We start from the raw sequence: 20,887 nt of genomic DNA, 5'->3' as shown, positions 1-20,887 counted from the left end.
TGTGGTAGATGGCGTGTCAGAGTAGGGCAGTGGTCACTGTGGTAGATGGCGTGTCAGAGTAGAGCAGTGGTCACTGTGGTAGATGGCGTGTCAGAGTAGGGTAGTCGTCACTGTGGTAGATGGCGTGTCAGAGTAGAGCAGATGTTGCTGTGGTAGATGGCGTGTCAGAGTAGGGCAGTGGTCACTGTGGTAGATGGCGTGTCAGAGTAGGGTAGTCGTCACTGTGGTAGATGGCGTGTCAGAGTAGAGCAGTGATCACTGTGGTAGATGGCGTGTCAGAGTAGTGCAGTCGTCACTGTGGTAGATGGCGTGTCAGGGTAGAGCAGTTGTTTCTGAGATAGATGGCGTGTCAGAGTAGAGCAGTGGTCACTGTGGTAGATGGCGTGTCAGAGTAGGGTAGTCGTTGCTGTGGTAGATGGCGTGTCAGAGTAGAGCAGTGATCACTGTGGTAGATGGCGTGTCAGAGTAGGGCAGTCGTCACTGTGGTAGATGGCGTGTCTGAGTAGGGTAGTCGTCACTGTGGTAGATGGCGTGTCAGAGTAGGGCAGTTGTTACTGTGGTAGATGGCGTGTCTGAGTAGGGTAGTGGTCACTGTGGTAGATGGCGTGTCAGAGTAGGGCAGTTGTCACTGTGGTAGATGGCGTGTCTGAGTAGGGTAGTGGTCACTGTGGTAGATGGCGTGTCAGAGTAGGGCAGTTGTCACTGTGGTAGATGGGGTGTCTGAGTAGGGTAGTCGTTGCTGTGGTAGATGGCGTGTCAGAGTAGAGCAGTGGTCACTGTGGTAGATGGCGTGTCAGAGTAGGGCAGTTGTCATTGTGGTAGATGGCGTGTCTGAGTAGGGTAGTCGTTGCTGTGGTAGATGGCGTGTCAGAGTAGGGCAGTGGTCACTGTGGTAGATGGCGTGTCAGAGTAGAGCAGTTGTCACTGTGGTAGATGGCGTGTCAGAGTAGTGCAGTTGTCAGAACACTCATAACACAAACATTTGGGTTTAGCCATAAGAGCGTCGCACGAGTCAACATCGCAATGGTTAGACCCAAGAAAACTGTCACCATGCACGATCGATTACCAGTCACTAGATTCTAAGTAAATTTACAAACAAAATTAATTACTGACAGTACATTTTCAAGTTCGTTAAAGGTGGAGAAAGAAACACATCGGAACACAACCAAACTCAACAAAACGAAACCAAATTTTCCAGATGTGATCATGACTTTCATCAACTCGATCCACTAGTAGGGTAGGGGAACACATCGTCGCATAATCCAACACTGCGTAACACCTCGTAACACTTTAAACTGCTTTGAGACCACTTAAACATAGTTATTTCTTCATTACATACAGTTACATTCCAAACCCGTCGGCCATTGAAATAGGCTTCTTTCTCAGCCATGGCCTTCGCGTTAGAATTTCAGTAAAGAACCCTTATTGAATAAACTCGTCTTTATATAATAAGCCTTTCCTGCATCTGTAGTCCGATGCCCTGTGTCAACAAGCCGAGCGACTGACTGCTGCTCGGTGATAGCTTAACATGAAAACTAACACAGAATCGAAATAACATTGATTTTTGTCTCTGACGTCAATTGTGACGTCACAATTGCATCACAATAATTCAATATCCGGTGAGAGGAAATGAGTCCCCTCACCGAATCCCTTGAAGTTGATGCGTTTTATCAATAAGGCAGGGTAAAATCAGGGGCTGTAAAAATGGTAACTCGTCGTCTGAACAGAGCTGGAGGCACTGGGGCCAGAACGGATCGCAGATCTCTTACTGTACATCAGAATACTACTGTAGCCTTGAAGTCTTTTTGCCAACCCAAGCCTTTTATATCTTTGTGCGTTCGTGTGATAGGGAGTATTTAATGTTAGCTTGTTATACAGAACTAGTCATACAGAGAACAGATTTTACTCAGAGTAGCGGAAGGAATTCGCTATTGTTAAATGACACAGTGATGGCACGTTTGGAGGGCAACATGTCCTTTGCCAACTGAGTGATGACAATGACGCCAGGATCATGAAAGATGAGGTACTCTACTCGAAGGGTACCAATCAGCTAGCCATAGCGCTCTGAGCCTTATTCCCAAAGTGAGGGCACGTGACGTGGTCGCAGTCAGTATTATACGTGTGTCGTTTGGAATCGACTTTGTTTCGTTGCCTTGACCTTGGCCAAATCATGAAAGCACGCACTAGAACCGGATCGGCATTGGCGTCTTTCTACCTCTCTTCCGCCTCATATGCCTTAGTGTCAACTTTATACAAATGAGAAGCTAAGATTGTTATCATGTTCAATCACAGCCACAACATCTCAGGTCAGAAATACCATGTTGTACACGAAAGACATGTAAGGGGCACATGCTCCCTTGTTTAGACTTGTGTCGTATATTCAGGTATTCAGTTGTTAAAACTTGTGCCGTGTATTCACTTACAAAAAAAAATTGTGCCATATATTGACTTGCTTGGATTGCCGTACTTATCGTGTGTTCTCTTGTTTAGATGTGTGCTTAATTTTCGCTCGTTCAGAAATGTGCTGTATGCTCTCTTGTTCATATCTGTGGCTTATATTCTCTAGTTTTTACTTTGCCGTATTTTCCTTTGTTTAGGCATGTGTCATATGTTACCATGTTTAGACTTCTGTCGTGTGTTGCCTTGTTTATATTTGTGACGTGTGCTCTCTTGTTTAGGCATGTGTCATATGTTACCATGTTTAAATTTCTGTCGTGTGTTGCCTTGTTTATATTTGTGACGTGTGCTCTCTTGTTTAGGCATGTGTCATATGTTACCATGTTTAAATTTCTGTCGTGTGTTGCCTTGTTTATATTTGTGACGTGTGCTCTCTTGTTTAGGCATGTGCCATATGTTACCTTGTTTAGACCTCTGTCGTGTGTTGCCTTGTTTAGACGTGCTGTGTTGCCTTGTTCAGACATATGCCTTGTGTTCTCCTGTTTAGACTTGTGCCTAATGTTCGCTCGTTTAAGTAGGCATGGGTTTAATCTTGTGTCGTGGTTTTTCCTGGTTCAGATTTATGCCTTGTTCAATTTTTTGTTGTTTCTCTTGTTTAGACTTCTTCCTTATGTTCTCTTGTTTACAGTTTGCCGTATTTTTCCTTGTTTGGAACACAGGGGCTCATAACGCTAAAAACTGCCACCAAGGTGTGTACTGTCACTAAAGGGGGTTTTAGGACAATATACAGTATGGTTCAAAATTATTGAGAATAGCTAAAACATTTCATATTATTAAACGAGAACAAATCAGATAAAACTGAATGTATTGTGAAAGTGAACTGACCTTTTCATGTTGTGTAGGTAACAATTTAATATTTTATCAAGTCTCCTTGAGCTTCACGGCACAGTCTAAGACGGGTAGGCATACTTCCTATCAGAGAGGTTAGTGTCTCGTGAGTTATGCTGTCCCAGTATCGGACCACTTCTCTCTTCATGTCTTCAATTTTTGTCAACCCCTTTTGATTCACACATTCCTTCATCATCCCCCAAATGTTCTCAATGGGATTTAAGTCAGGACTATATGCAGGAAATGGTAATGCAGTCACATTTTTCTCCTGAAACCACTGCTTGGCATGTTTTGCGTTGTGTTTAGGATCATTATCTTGCTGCAAAATCCAGCCATTTCCATAAAACACATGTGCACTTGGAAGGAGAAAGTTATCTAATATGTTAGTGTAGCGTTGACTTGTCAGATTTCCCTCAAACACACACAGCGGGGTCGTTCCTAATAAGGAGATCCCTCCCCATACATGAAACTTTGGGCTGTATTTAGGTCGTCGATACAACGGTGCTGACGCAGACTTTGTCCCTATTTTCACATTATTGGGATATACCCATATTGAGCTTTCATCAGTAAAAATCACATTTTCCCAGTCAAAGTTTTCATGTGCCAAACACCACTCAACACGCCTGTCTTTATGTTCTTGTTTCATGAGAGGAGAAGGAATTCCAGTCTTTTTCTCCCATCCAAGATCAATCAAATTTCTTAGAATTTGATACAACTGTTGATCCCCTTTCTATCATTTCATACCTGATGTTGGAGATGCTTGCCCTTTGCTTTTTAGACGCTAAAATTCCCAGCCGGACGCGATCTGAGAAGTCCAATTTTCTGGGTCTCCCTGCTCCTTTCTGGTGCCCAAAATCCTTTCCCTCTTTAAAATTCTTCCTAATCCTATACACAGTAGAAAGATGAGTTCCTGTTCTCTCTGCCAATGTATTTACATCATCAATTCCTTGATTACACAACTCAAAAATCAACCTTCTTTTATCTTCAGCAGACATTGTTGACAGTGCTGAGGAAAATGACGTCTGCTACAAATTCAGGGGAGGTAACTCTAATTGTACTATACTCAGTAGGCCAAGATGAGTTACCTCCCTTATACCATTACTTAGTTTTAAGTATCAGTGAATCAGCTGAGGTGTTAGGATAGCTCAAAGTAAGAAGAAAAATTCTCAATAATTATGAACCAGACTATAAAAGGAAAGGGATGTAATGAGGTCGCCATTGGCGATCTTGGCCTTGACCTGCCCTGCACTAAACAGAGCCAGGGACTCAGTCGCTGTTATAACTTCGTTCTGGTTAGATGTTTAACTAGGGCACATGACAAATCTCCATATCAAACTCGTTAACACATGGCAACTTATAACAGCCAATGAGCCAGTCAAACGAGAACAAAGTTTGATATTGAACTCGGACACATGATAAATCTCCCTATCAAGCTCGCGGACACATAGCGACGAATTTATCTCGGCGAGCACCCTTACGAAATGCTTTACATCTTGACTGTGAGAATGAGACAACAAAAATGGCGACCGATTGTCTCTGTATACGTTTTTATTGGTGAACGTACAATGTTTTGGTTTATACCATTGTATTCAGCACATGTCAATAACAATCGATCTAGGACCGTGCAACCGTGCCAGACTGAAGTACACTATTTACTGTAAGCAGTTACTGTGGACGTGTCGATATCCCACAACAGGTAAACACATGGACACAGCTGTAGTGAATGTGAGAATAGGTTTTGGTACACTGCTATAGAAGTGCATTTGTGACCTAGAAGTTACAGGATTTCTGTCGCCGACCCCTCTCAGGTGGAAGGCAACGGTCAGTTATGAGGAGTCCGGTTATGAGGAGTCCGGTTATGAGGAGTCCGGTTATGGGGAGTCCGGTTCAGCACAAGATTTAAGCGAGTCGTTTCGGGTCGCTTGCATCAAGGCAGGGACAGTAGATGTGAGGAGAAAAATAGGTGAATTTGTTACCCACTATATAACATGTAACGGTGCATCACAAATATGGTCGAAAAACGGACAATTAGGCACACATCAATCAATATATCCCATTTTAAAGGTCTCACGAGTATCAAACGCATTTGTCCATATTTGCGGTGTGAGAAAGAGACATATACACATTTCTTGTTAATTTTTAAAATCACCAAAGGCAGAGTTGCTGTGCCGGATGTATACAAAATTAGGTCATCAGCCCTATCAAATTGTTGATGAAATGACCTAAAATGCACGTGTGAAAATGAGCGAAATTCCAATGTCTTTCATCTAAGATGTCACGGTCTGTTGTTTTGTCTTGGTAAGAATAATTTTGAAAACGAGTGAAAACGCTTTTTTTAAAAAAAAATTAGCACATTAGTATCCATTCATGCAGGGTAATCTGTTAGCCAATCAGAGCACTTTTAGACTTCTGGTTTTCCGGAATTTATCTCCTCTTAGTTTTCTATGTGTTTACTTCCAGGACACTTATTCGAGGACATTCTACAGTGTTGGCTATGTTCGTAAGTGCCCGAACTTTCGGGAAATGACTGAGTATATATATAAAGGCTGGTTGCCGTGTTGAGGGCGACACACATTCACATAACTGGAGGATATACATCACTGCCAACGCCTGAATCTACATTATCTGCTGTCAGACTGATCGCTGTGTTTACATTCTTCATAGTTGATTATCTCTCGTACTGAGACTGGTGAGTTTGCTATATTATATCTTGTGACCCATTGCCTTAGATTTTGTCTCATTTGTATTGAATTTGTAATCAGCATTGTGACTATTGACTTGTGATTTTGTATACCTTGCTCTCGTTGCATAATAATACAGAATTTGAACACTTACGACTTGTCTTTGTTCTGTTTTGCTGGTTCACAGTGGATTTCTTACATAGTTTGTCATGGTAAATTCTTAACTTAACAAAATCAGCATATGCCTCCCCACGTCAAACCTGTGTATATGCCTTCTACAAACATTGGAAATATGGAAAATAGCTTTTCATACTTATGAGACCTTAAAAATACGATATATTAATTGATGAGTGCGGAATTGTCCGATTTTTGATAATGTCGCCGTATTTCTGTGATGAACCTTTCCATGTGATATAGTAGGGGGACTGGATAGAACACCAGGGCATAGTTAATGGATTTTCTGACATGCGGTGGACGCCTTTGTCAGTGACGGTCATAATTTGAGCTGTACCTGTGACAGAGTGATTTTTGTACACTGTTTATCCGTGGAATTGCGGCTTTAAATACTTACAGCTTGTAAATCTTGAAAGTTAAACATATCAACCATGAACTCAGCACTGACCTTTCACTACTGCATTATGAATCGAGTGAGGGGTGAGTATAGTTTTACGCCTCTTTTAGCAATATCACGGCGGGCGGGAGATACCCCCAAAAGGCTTAACACTTTGTACCCATGGGGGAAATCCATGCGAAGCCCATTTCCGTTGTTCCCCGACGTGATAGTGATCGAATATTGCGTGACACCGCACTCACTCACTCACTCACTCACTGTCGCATTCACAGCAAGGCAGTCGTATTGACTAACTAAATGCCTAAAACCATTAGCCAACCTGACCCACTGATGCACCAACGTGGAGCCCAGAACCCCGTTTCACAAAGCTCTCGTAACTTTTCTCGTAGCATTCCTACTATACTGAACGAATGCTGCGGGAGAAGTTACGAGATCTTAGACTTATGTTCTGGAGTTTACTTCACAAGGCATGAAGACTTCTTCCAAGAGCATCCTATGATTGTTCCATGGAAGTGAGATCGGTTGAACTCGATGGCCAGTTCATGACGCCATTAACCACATTTTGTAGGAAATTTAGTGAGGCATCTGTGCAAGGCTTAGACGGTCATAACAGCCCTACAGGTTGGCCAGCCTGGAGCATGCTAATTGCACGCTCTCGTTCAACATTTGTAAAGCTTGGCATGGGACAGGGAGCATAGACCACAGATCACGTGACATAGGACTGAGATCATAGATGACACACGACAGTGACACAGGGTGAAGTATTGTTCACAAGACTGGCTTTGACCTGTACCACCCCAGGTACATTACACACACGTGATAAGAGCACCATCTGGACGTTCTTATCTCTTGGCACTGATTAATGTGTATATATAGATTAATCATAGTATTTGTGGTAACGGAAATGACACGATAGCCTGAAATACCTTCATGGGAGTACCATCACCTGTGTTATATTGCTACTTAATGCACTGGGGGTAAGCCGGTTGACAATCACCGGTGCTGGCTGCCATGTGTTTCTTGACGTTCGCGGTGATTTGTAACACGTCATATCAGGGATTACACTTCCTCAGTAAAGTCAAGATTCTTCACTTTTCACTTCACTGGCGATTAAGTATCTGGCTTTGAGAGTACGGGTTCGAATCCCCGATTCAAAATAACAAAAGAAATGGAACTTGAACGTTTGAAAAAACCACCCCTGTTGTCCCGTGTCGTCGTTAAACGCACGTATCTGAATCCATTTTATGTCGACAAACGTGGTTATTTTGTGCCCGTTACACACAGAGTTAACAGAGTTTATTTAAATAACTACCACAGTGAGGGTGATAAAACGGCTGACACCATGACAGCATACTTATTTAAAACGCGTGGAATTATAAGGCATGATGATGATTGTCAAAATAAGTACAATTTTACTGTTTTAAATAGAAATGATTGTCCTAGGTCAGTTATGCTAATAAAACACTTCCAAGAACAATGGACATAACTTTCCCTGGTGATTTAATCATGGTCCTACAAGGAATGAGGCCCCCACTGACACTAGACATAAGGAGTATGCTATCTCATGGATTTCCTAAAATCACCTCCAGTCTTTATATTCAGTAATTTCACGAGTCCTTGAATAATTTTAGTATTATTAAGTAAAATCTAAGGCCAAAGAAGAGTTTTCGAGAAATGAGAAAAAAAATCATCCATTTCACGGAACTGTTGTACTACGTAGAGACTTGAGCCCCGCCGTCGCCACGTCCTGGGATCTAGATGCTCTGGAAGCGAACGGGGAATCGCTCTGAATCAGATTGTTGATGTAATAAGTCTGATTCTATTTAGTTTTCGGAAGATGATATTTGCATTAAATTACATCGCCTTCAGTTACAACAAAATACAATTATTTTTAGCAAAGATAGAAGAATTATTCTCTTTTAGGATAAAATACAACAATCTACAACAAATCGATATGAAGGAAATTCATTTTCACTGCGCAAACATCGTCACAGCTACAATTCAGATAACATAATCAGAATCGAATATTTCAACCTGTTAAAAATTTATTTTCTATTTAACTTAACACGTGTCACAAAAGAGATGAATTTCCCCAAAAGGGAATTCTAATCTGATTGCTCGGGAAATGGCATTCATTCCGCGCGATGTGTTCCAGTTTGGCGCATGTTTCAGGCAAGGTGTTCAGGTTTTAAGTGAAGGTCTGGTTCAGGCAATCACTAATGTTGCATGGTCGTATGTAGGTAGGAACACGTGCCCACGGACACCGGCTAATGTTCGCGTGTACCAGATGACATCTGATTAATCCTATCGCCGACGGACTTAATGGGCTGCATTGCTTTTGAGAATACTCCAATGTGATTGGTCAGAAAGGGACACCTGCAGGTGATCTGGAAATGTTGGTGGCCGCACCTTGCCGTACTCTTGAACGGTCACGTGATGTCACAGCCACGTGTACCGCCTACAAGCAATGTGAAGAGGTTTTTAACATGCTTAACTGCAACGATTCTCATGTTGTGTCACTGTTATAACATACCATAGGCGTTTGAACTGGGGGCAGTTGCTCATATAATTATTAGCATACACCGCCAGTTCGCATATTTCCGATGCTGTGGTTTTGAAAGTTCAGTCCTTCGAAAACAAACAAAATATGACTGCGAAGCGTAAATTTCATTATAAATTCTTCATGATGACATCGGATATCATAACATACTTGTCATAAGCACACATTATTTACCATTTTAAAACCAGCTGAAAATTACAAGCCCTGAAATTTAACAAGACATTGTTCGTGGCGGATTTTTGACTGACGTTACTGTTTCAGTCTTGGAGAAATATCAACCCTCCACACACTCACCAGACACATGGTGTTGACAAAACGTGATGCTCAATGCTACGACGTAAGTTATAATGAGACGTAAATACGTGTGTTCGTGTGTTCTTACATCATATTAGCTAGTTAGGGTGATAGATTTAGAAAGAAACGATGGACGTTGCTCAAATTTGGTACCACGGTGTCGTAGCGAGATTCACAGTCACCAGTTGAAGTCAGTGACCTTGAGAAAATTTTCAAAGTCACAGCAAAAATATTTGTGCATGTTAAAATTGTTGGCCCGATCACTTATGAAAGAACTGACAAATTCAGCTTAAAAGTAGTAACCAGGTGCGTTGGGATGCGCAGACACAAGATGAATTTGGCGACCTTCAGTGTTACTCGATCGGACACAATGCTTTACGTACAATGTATGTCTCATGTTTTCGAGTTGTACAACCAGGCTCACATGATAAATAAGAAAATGTTGAGAGGTAGGTCAAGGTCGTGTAACACAAGATAGTGACTGTGTAGGTATGTTTACGATACGTTTCATGTTAACCTAGGAGTCTTAAGACGTCATGAATGACTGCGTGTCTAAGCAGAACTATCGTGGCGATGCATTACGGATCAGCCTATTGAGCAACAAGAAAAGCCACACAACCAGCACACAAACTGAGTTACATAAAAAAATGCTGACATGATAAATAACAAAATGGTGAGATGTAGGCTAAGGTCGTTTAATATAAAGATAATAATTAAAGATTTCATTTCGCCACTTTGACATGTACTTTTGATAGCACAAATATTCCCAATACTCTGAATGTAATTTAAGTAGGGTAATATCCTCGTAACTCTCCATTCCTGAACAATAATGGGTGTTGCCCCCTCCGGGGCCACAGCTCCATTATTTTAAGGCAAGGAGAACGTTTACAGTCCGTGTCATGTTAACCTAGCCGTCTTCAGACATCATAGATAGACTGTACTTCCTATGGGAACCGTTCTGGCGATCCATTACGGTCCAGCCTCGTGAGCTGTAAGAAAAGCCACACAAACATTAGCCAAGTGTTTCGTCTCTGATGCCTGACGTTTACGATCACATATACATGCAGACATTTTCATAAGCTAGGGTAGGGTTTAGAGTAAGGCTTTTTCTGTACGCCGTCCTCTGTGATTAACTAGGAGTGAGACAGCGAGTTTAATGTCACATCGCAAGTATTTTAGCCAAATCGTGACTAAGAAAGCTGGACACTTACAATTGAATGATTACTTCAGATGTTAGCGATTTCTGGGGAATCTGGCCATAAATTAAAATGACCTATATGATGTAAGTAGTAACTTTAATTTACTTTGAACTTTCAGAACATACGTACCCACCGAGGACAATGTTTTAACAGTACTTTAATCCCCTTTGAGGATACAGCTCTAAACACACCTAATGGATAATCTAAACTTTTAAATACATGTATACAATATTGATCTATTTGCAAACATATAGGAATGTACGCTACAACTCTATCTCCTAAACAATCACAAACTTAATAAAATTACAGCAGTAAAATTAACCTTAACAGTTTTCACAGTGAAATGCTTGTCCCTTGTAAGGGAAAAATCAATGCAGACAAACAGGACATGCTTGACCGTGATTCTTTCATCTCAAGTAATACATGCTCAAAACGAAGGATCCTCACCTTTTAATAAGTATTCATGTGTATTTCGTGTATGGCCAATCTGACATCGTCGCATAATGACCTCCTCAAATCTGCACTGACACCCCGATAGTTGGTTTTATGTGATGTAATTTATTGATGCTAACTTCGGTGTCCCACTTCTTCCACCTCAGATCATGGAGACTTGATGATAACTTTATAATCAGATTGTGGAATCTTAAATGGTGTCTGAGATGTGTTGTGTGCTGCCTTAACAGGAAAATGGGCCCATGAATTACCAAAAGTTCCAGCATGACTGGGTAACCAGTGGAAGACGATGTATTGACCAGTAGCAAGATCAGTATATAATTCACTAATTTCTGGTAAAAGTGGATGTTGATAAGACACATTTTAATAGTCTGAAAGCACGAAAGAGAGTCGGAAATGATTGTGTATTGTTTATGTTCAGGGTGTTTATTAATATAGTGTAAGGCTGTAGATATCGCATTTGCTTCAGCTGTAAAGGTAGAGCTGTTATCGGGTAATCGAGAAGATATTTGCCTGGATCCAATGGCAGTGGCAACCGTACCACCATCCGTGGATCCATCAGTGAATAAAGGTTTGTAAGATTTATATTTATTTCTTAACTGATTATGTTATTGTCTGTGTGCTTCAGATTTCTTTGTGGTCACCGTTAAGTCTTCTTGTGGCCTCACCAATTGCCAAGCAGGAGAATAAAACAGGAAGAGACGAGATGTGGTTATTTGCATAAATGTTAGAAGCAGGAAGAAACGGCCTTATTCTTATTCCAAGAGGTGGAATAAGAGAAGCTCTTTTATAGCACAGATCCTCATGAAGAGGATTTAACACACAGGTATAAGCAGGGTTGGACTGATTCTGAAAAAAACGTTTAAGGACATAGTGCAAAGATAATTTGAAACGGCGATGTTCTTAGGCTCATCAGCCTCGACACATAGACTGTCGATTGGAGAAGTACGAAAAGATCCAAGAAAAGTCTCCGAGTTTGATAATAGATAGAATCTAAAACTTTAAGGTTGTTTCTGCAGACTCCCCTATAGATAGTAGAGCCATAATCCAGTTTGGAGCATATAAGTGTTCGGCAGAGTTTGAGGAGGGCTTTCTCATCACCTCCCCACCTTTTAACATTTAGCAAATCAAGAGTCTTCGGGCTTTTATATTTTAAATATTTAATATGAGGCCGAAAGGCCAAGTGCCCAATAAGCATAAAAACCAAGAATTATTTATTTATTATTACAGGATATGTATATAGTGCACATATCCATGCACCTAGTGCTTGCCCAAGGCGCTGGTATATGGTTCCCTCAATCATTGGATGTCAGTGTCAACGTCTCATCGTATTACCAATCTCAACTCCCTGGGGAGTATACAACTCTTGCTGCCACTAGGCACTAGTGTTGTTGTGGCAAAACTCCTAACGAGGTACCCAATTCACAGCTGGATGGACTGGGACACATAGTCACAGTACTTTGTTCAAGTTGCACGTTGCCGTACCCGTAACTGGGTGTTTGTATGTATTCATGCGGCCACCATCTGGCCATATACCAACGGATTCGTGGGTTCTTTTAAGTGCACAGGATTGTGTACTGTACACTAGGGGTTGTGACAACACTGAAAGAGTCTGCACACAAAGTTGACTCCAAGGTTTTTACACCCGGCCACAGGTGGGTTCGATCCCGTCACCTCAAAATCGCTGGATCACTAGTCTGGCGCTTTAACTAGCTCGCCCACCACTTCTTCTACAAATCCAATAGGTGTGTTATGTAAATATACGTGTCGGTCTTTGTGAGGTTTATATTTGTGACAAAAATGGATACAATTAGTTTTTGATTTTGAAAATTAAATCCATTTTCCAAAGAACATTCATTGTTTAAAAAAAGCTGCACTTGTATTGGTGTGAACATGCTGGAGCACATGTCAATTCACGTTTCAGGTAACGTTCATTTGAACCGAAGTGATAAAATTGAAACAGAATGTCGCTCACTATCTAACTCACAATTCCATCATTCCACTCACTCAATCACTCACTCACTCACTCACTCACTCACTCACTCAAAAACACTCTCTGACTCACGTACAGATCTACCATGGCATCACGACACCAGGCACCCACCTACCACTTCACCTTGCATCCAACTCACACACTCACTCATTCTCCTTTACGTTCAGGTAAGCTTTATTGACTAGCTTTTTCTTTCTGCCATGTAACGTGTTTATCTCCGTAAAGAAGTGGCATTACCGCAAACATTGACGCAAGCATCAATCTCTAAAATATGGAATCCTACAATGACTAAGGATCAATACTGTTATACTTCATTCTAGCTGGCGAAAACATTGAGCCAATAAAGGCGTATGAAATGAAATATGAGATTGTGTCGTTATATCCTGGTCGGCTGGGAGTGTTCTGGATAAATACGTCAGCAAGATCAGGACACGTGTACTCAATAATGCAGGTTCTGCATTCCAAACTATGGATAATTAATGTGTGTATTTGTCAGAATGTTGGACACACCTTACACACCACCACTACTTCACGACACCTTGGACCCCACCACTACTTTACGACACCTTGGACCCCACTACTCCTTCACGATACCTTGGACCCCACCACTACTTTACGACACCTTGCACCCCACTACTCCTTCACGATACCTTGGACCCCACCACTACTTTACGACACCTTGGACCCCACCACTACTTCACGACACTTTGGACCCCACCACTACTTTACGACACCTTGGACCCCACCACTACTTCACGACACCTTGGACCCCACCACTACTTCACGACACCTTGGACCCTACCAATACTTCACGACACCGTGGACCCTACCACTACTTCACGACACCGTGGACCCTACCACTACTTCACGACACCTTGGACCCTATAACTACTGGCACCCACAACGTCATGCACTTCACGACTGTCTGCATCCCACCATCACGACACCACTAACCCTTGCACACCATAGGTACCCATCTACAACGACACCTTGTACACCACCTTCACCTTCATGACATCTTGCACCTGGCCACCACGACATCACGACACCTTGTACCCCATCACAACGACATCACAACACCTTGTACCCCATCACAACGACATCACAACACCTTGTACCCCATCACAACGACATCTTGTACCTCACCACCACATCACGACACTTTGCACCACACCACGCCATTGCTACACCCATCTACCTCGACATCACGACACCTTGCACCCTACTACCACGCCATTGCTACACCCATCTACCTCGACATCACGACACCTTGCACCCTACTACCACGCCATTGCTACACCCATCTACCTCGACATCACGACGCCTTGAACCCTACTACCACGCCATTGCTACACCCATCTACCGCGACATCACGACACTTTGCATCCCTCCGCCACGATGTCGCGGCATGTTGCACCCTACCACTACGCCTCCAGACACCCATCTACCACAACACCTTGCACCCCAGATACACGACACCATTTATCCCACCACTACGCCTCCAGACACCCATCTACCACAACACCATGCATCCCAGATACACGACACCATATATCCCACCACTACGACGCCAGACACCCATCTACCACAACACCATGCACCCCAGATACACGACACCATTTATCCCACCGCCACAACGCCAGGCACTCAGTTCCCACCCCATGATGTAATTCACCACATGACAATCGGCATGTCGCCACCACGACAACCGACACATGATGCACAAGGAAGGGCCATCATAATAAACTATATAATGTACTTCCCTTAACGACTTGTGATATGAGTGTGCGTGCCGTGCATTAACGTGGATACTACACGTGAAGAGATGTTCAGCTGCAGACACCGAGTCAGGAGTTGGACGGGAGATGTTCAGCTGCAGACACCGAGTCAGGACTTGGACGGGAGATGTTCAGCTGCAGACACCGAGTCAGGACTTGGACGGGAGATGTGATTCACAAGTTCAATACATCGTGAGTGTAGTGACAAAACACACAACCGACACCCCAACCCTGTCTACAGTGACGGTAGGATGTTGTTAACACCGTGAATTAAAGAAACACTGGTTCCTAGAAACGATTCCCTGTGTAGGGATCGGCAGCGTAATGCCCTAGCACGCCTAGTGTCACGTGAGATAAGATATTACAAAGTGCGTCATCAAAATCAAACACATTCCCGCCATCAGATCAAACTTTGTCATTACTCGTTATCACACCCACAATCACTTTCCCTCACAACCGACCATGGCGGAACAATCATTTCTTTCCAATAGATTGAACACATAGGATACGATATACATTCTCAACCGCATGAAAGAACAAACCTAAAAAATATTTTTCACAGTAAAAATACTATCTGAAGCTCTCTGCTGGTGCCCCGCAGCTGTGACTGCAGTACGTTAAGAAACTGTTAATTTACAAAATAATTAATCTCTCTCCGCCTCTTTTTTACTTTAATTATCCGAAATAGATTCTTTAGATTCCGGAATCAGCTGATCTAGATTTTGAAGCAAACCGTCGAGAATAAACACCTCATCAATCAAAGGTTGTCGGAGACTGTTATTTCCAGCCGAGGTCTAGCAGAGGGCCTACGGCAGCTCCTGTAGGTGAGCAGACCGTGTACTCACAGCTGAGACTCAGTGGTCTGCCGCGACAAGGTCGCCGTGATGACGTACATTCTGATGGAGTAACAGCTTTCTGCTGCTGAAGTTGCAGCGAGACAAGTTCTGGGAGACTCATCTTCCATCCAAGTTGGGAATATCATCACACTGTCACACGTACGTATGTGTGATCACACGCAGCAAGCATTGTGGGTGGTGAGGTAGTCGAATGGTTAAAGCCCTCGCAAATGACAGCGAGTGCCTGGTTCGATTCGCATTTGGGTGAAAACTGAATTTCTGGTCACAGCTAAAGGAAAGGAATAAAAGCTAGGCGTCGAGATCGTGTATTCCCTACCCGATGATACCTTAAACCGTCAAAAGCCATGCTCACTCACTATAGCAAAACATTATAAACATATGCCTGCATGCGGTAACATTTGTTCAACTTAATGCAAGAAAATACCATTACCAGTAAACATATGACACCATTAAGAGCGTCTTCAGACTGTTCCATTGGAAAGGGCGATAAGCATATAGTAACCAACCTATGCCAGGAGACCCGTGAAGGTCCCGGGGTAGAATAGGCCTTCAGCAACACATGCTTGCCATAAAAGGTGACTATGCTTGTCGTAAGAGGCGACTAACGGGATCGGGTGGTCAGCCTCGCTGACTTGGTTGACACATGTCATCGGTTCCCTAGTGCGCAGATCGATGCTCATGTTGTTGGTCACTGGATTGTCTGGTCCAGACTCGCTTATTTACAGACCGCCGCCATATAGCTGGAATATTGCTGAGTGCGGCGTAAAACTAAACTCACTCACTCACTCCCTATGCCAGCAATCCCAATTTTTATAGTGTCATCGACCATGTTGCCTTCTCTGGGTGTCTGGTTTAAGGATATGGTTTTTGATGTGCTACTGGATCAACATACATGAAACAAGGAAAAGGTTGTATCACTTCTTGGGTAATGATGGGACATTGAAAAATGTTTCTTGCAGGGAAACACGGTGTTCCACCCAGATCATTGTGCCAGGATTAGAGACTGAGTTGAGTTTCAGACCCCTTCAATAGAGTCCAATGTACATCACGACGATAGACACCGGAAATGGGATTTACACATTACCCATCACGGGAGTCGAACTCAGGTGTAAGGCATAACAAGCTACTCACCATGTCTATGTTAAACCGTCCTTTTGGATATGGGAAAAGTTCCCACAGACGTAAAACTCAGAAGAAGGTAAGTTGTTATGTTTGCGCGTGACTTTGAGCAGAATTTACCTGAATATCAGTGGAAACTGACACCAATCCTTTTGCCATACTCATTTGTCTGGTGAATAATTTGAACCGCCCATCGTTCATTCCTTCGATAACTGTATTTCTTCTTTCATACATTCAGAAACACAAGCTCACTCTTGAAATATCTCCGACCAATTTCATACACGAGAATACTATTTGTATTCATACAGTCTATCCAGTGGGTCAGTCTATCACCTGATTATCTCATCATTTACCCTGTCATTCAGTCAGTCGTCCAGCCACGCAGTCATTTATCCCCAAGCTACGTTCATTCATTCATTCCAAGGTCCATTCATGCTGCCACATTCAGTCCACGCCAGTCTTCGATCGACCCATTCATAACCACATTCATTCAATCCTGATCCACTTCTCCAACATCGGTACTATACACTAACGAAAGCCGAAAAGAAAAAATCCACCAATTTCCGTTCTATCTGTAGTGCAAAGGTAACTACAATGCCAATTTCGCAATTATTTCTTAAATCGTAATCTCTGTCTGGTCAAGCTGGACAGGTCACTGCGACCTACTGATGACCTTAACTGAAACATTGACTGGGTCGATACGGAACAGTGTGCTTCTAGTGATGAATGACCAAGCCCCTCCTCAAACTGAACGAACAAGTGCTTGCGAACTAAACGTTCTCGGTGGAGGTACTTTGAAGAAGTCCTTAGTGAAATGTAATGACGTTACAAGTTGTGTGTCATGTCCTGGAGTTTACAGATCAGTAAATTACCACCCCTACCTTTCACAAAAAAGACATCTGTCTCAAATTATAGATGAATAGCAAGTAGTTTCACATCCCGTTCAGAGACAACACTGCAAATATAGGAGAACATGATGGCATGTCATAGATCACTACATTCAAGTGTTTCTTTAAAGCTGTTGTTAAGATTCGTAATTACTCCTTGCGCCAGACACAGTCCGAAGATATGTAATTCCATTGAAACGCAACACCACTACGCCATGATACCCAGTCTGTGAGCAGGTCGGGTAAACGTGGTCATTAGCTGGGTGAAGGTCATCATGCCCCGACCAGACGACTCCAAGGATGGGGTGGTCAAGCTAGAAGATTGTCCAGACACGAACAACAACAGACAGACGTTATATACCAGAACTATTTAATGATTGAATTATTGCAGGGCGTGACGCGACCTTGACCTCACTCTCTCTATATATAAGTGTGAGTGTTTGTGTGCGTGTGTGCGTGTGTACTGATGTGTAATTTTGTCAAAGGACTTTCGTTGTTTGTCCTCGGTGTGCAGGGAATAAAGGGGACTGGGATATGTACTGACTGCAATGGTGACGAGGGTTCGAGTTTGATATAGAGGGACAGGTGGGCAGTGGCTGAAACAGTAATACATACCGTGGCCTCACTCGCCCACCATTACATGGTGACTTACGGAGCCTGCTGTTACTATCGGTCCTTTGATACAGTTGGTCAGAAAATGAATATTCACCATACGGTTGTCAGTAGTTTGGTCAGAAAAGACAGAGAAGCCAGTAATGTGAAGGGTCACCAACGTTCTGTGCGGCCGATGGTAACGTCAGATCGTCAAGACAGGACACAATTGAGCCTATTTGGTATTTCAGAACCTGAGGACTTAACGAAGAATACATTGGTCTGTTGAGAGCTGATTTCGTTTCCTCCTGTTTTATTTGTCATAGTTGCTTACATAGGGTGGGCGCCATGTTGTGAAAGTCATGTTCACATCCAGACTATCAATCGGTGGTGATAAAATTAATATGAAATATTTCTCACACATTTTTATTCAAATATATGGAAATGAATCAACATAAACAGAGCTTCAGACAATAGCAATACGTCTAAATGTACAAATTGTGACGATTATGTTATCAAACATATATTTTAAGTGTTCATTTACATCAGATATAAATGTTGTCGTACGAAATACTATTACAAGAGTTTGTGAATATTTCTATTGTTGAAATAACATATATTTAAAGTTAATATTATTCTTACATTGATGACGATGAATCGTCACTGACAATAGTCTGCAAATAGTCTGAATCATGGTCAGTCAAAAACCACCCATTGATCTAAGGGAGACTACTCTGTTTAGATATGAATTCCCGGCAATCACGAACAATACGCGTCAACCTGCTGGTTCCATCCCACACACAACCAGTGTGACTGGTATGTTTTAGTATGTCTACAGTTCACAGGACGGTTACGGAATAACGGCATGCATGTGGCTGAACAAACATTGACAGATTGACAGATAGATGGACAAACATATTTATTCAGAACGAATCCTCCGCCCAAAAATATATACACGGAATGATTACGAAGGTGCATTTTATATATAGTGTGTCCTATTTTTGCATGTTGCGTGGGTAGACAGGCATGTCTGATGGTATCAATGCTTTCACGCGGCAAGACGTTCATTCTACTGTGTTGCACATTGCCTGGAGCTGCAAAATGTACTTTTCTCAGACTTCTTCAAAAAGATAACCTTCAATCAAATAATGAAAATAGGGGCGTCATGATAAGCCCATTATTGATCCGCAGGCAAATTATAGCGCAAATGGGACTGCGCAGCTTAGGGAATATGACAAGTCTTCTTACCTGCGAGCGAAGCGAGCAATGGTTGGAAATATACTTCCATCGCTTCGGATCGAAAAATATTTTTCATGTCAAAATAAAATATCGCCACCATCAAAGACACACTCCCATTTATTCACTTGGTTGTACTCTCAGATTTCCTATCCCATGTTTAATAATTACTCGCGTGAAATATGTTTCAGTCAACATTTTGAGCGCCACGCTTGGTATTCAGATCGTTCTTCGCCTCCATTACCCCTCCAGCTTCCGGTTGAACGGAATGACGGAACAAGAATAAGCATAAATTAAAAAGAAATACCATATTGCCTAATCTTACCATGAACATGTTGGCGTTTACTTGTCATTTCTGTCGTCGCTATTGTTAGAAGTCTCCTAACATTGATTCTACATAAAACACTTCTGGGGTACTGGGCGAATGAAGCTATCGAGGTAACTGTAAGTATTCCACTTGGAGTGATACCCTCCCCTTCCTTCACTCCGGAAGCTGGAAGGGGGGATGGAGGTGAAGAACGGTATGACATACCACGAGATGCGCTTAAATTGTTGAATAAAAATACATCACGTGAGTAATTATTCAACATCGGGTTGGAAATGTGAGAGCACAACCCAGTGAAGAAATGGGTATATACGTTTGATGGCGGCGATATTTTATTTTGACATGAAAAATATTTTTCGAACCGAAGCGAGGATAGTACGTTGCCAACCTTTGCTCGCTTCGCTCGCATGTAAGAAGACTGGTCGTTTTCTTTATGCTGCGCAACCCCAATTGGTTACAGTTTGCCTGTGATTCAGTTGATGATGCAAAATACGCAATATTTTGTCTTAATAGCGAAATGTACGTGTAAAGGGTTTGATTGTATTCAGTAGATCATTCTATAAACCCCCAGGGAGACTATATATATAGTCTGGTTCATAATTATTGAGAATTTTTCTTCTTACTTTGAGCTATCCTAACACCTCAACTGATTCACTGATACTTAAAACTAAGTAATGGTATAAGGGAGGTAACTCATCTTGGCCTACTGAGTACAATTAGAGTTACCTCCCCTGAATTTGTAGCAGACGTCATTTTCCTCAGCACTGTCAACAATGTCTGTTGAAGATAAAAGAAGGTTGATTTTTGAGTTGTGTAATCAAGGAATTGATGATGTAAATACATTGGCAGAGAGAACAGGAACTCCTCTTTCTACTGTGTATAGGATTAGGAAGAATATTAAAGAGGGAAAGGATTTTGGGCATCAGAATGGAGCAGGGTGACCCAGAAAATTGGACTTCCAAAACTTGTACATTTATGAAGGCGAAGAGAGATCGAATGGTGTTTAACATGGCGTCCAACACTATAGCAGGTGCATGCACACGTGTGTGTGCGAGTGT

Source organism: Haliotis asinina, chromosome 6, assembly GCF_037392515.1.
Source record: "Haliotis asinina isolate JCU_RB_2024 chromosome 6, JCU_Hal_asi_v2, whole genome shotgun sequence".
Taxonomy (NCBI): Eukaryota; Metazoa; Mollusca; class Gastropoda; order Lepetellida; family Haliotidae; genus Haliotis; species Haliotis asinina.
Note: the sequence above shows the minus strand (reverse complement) of the source record.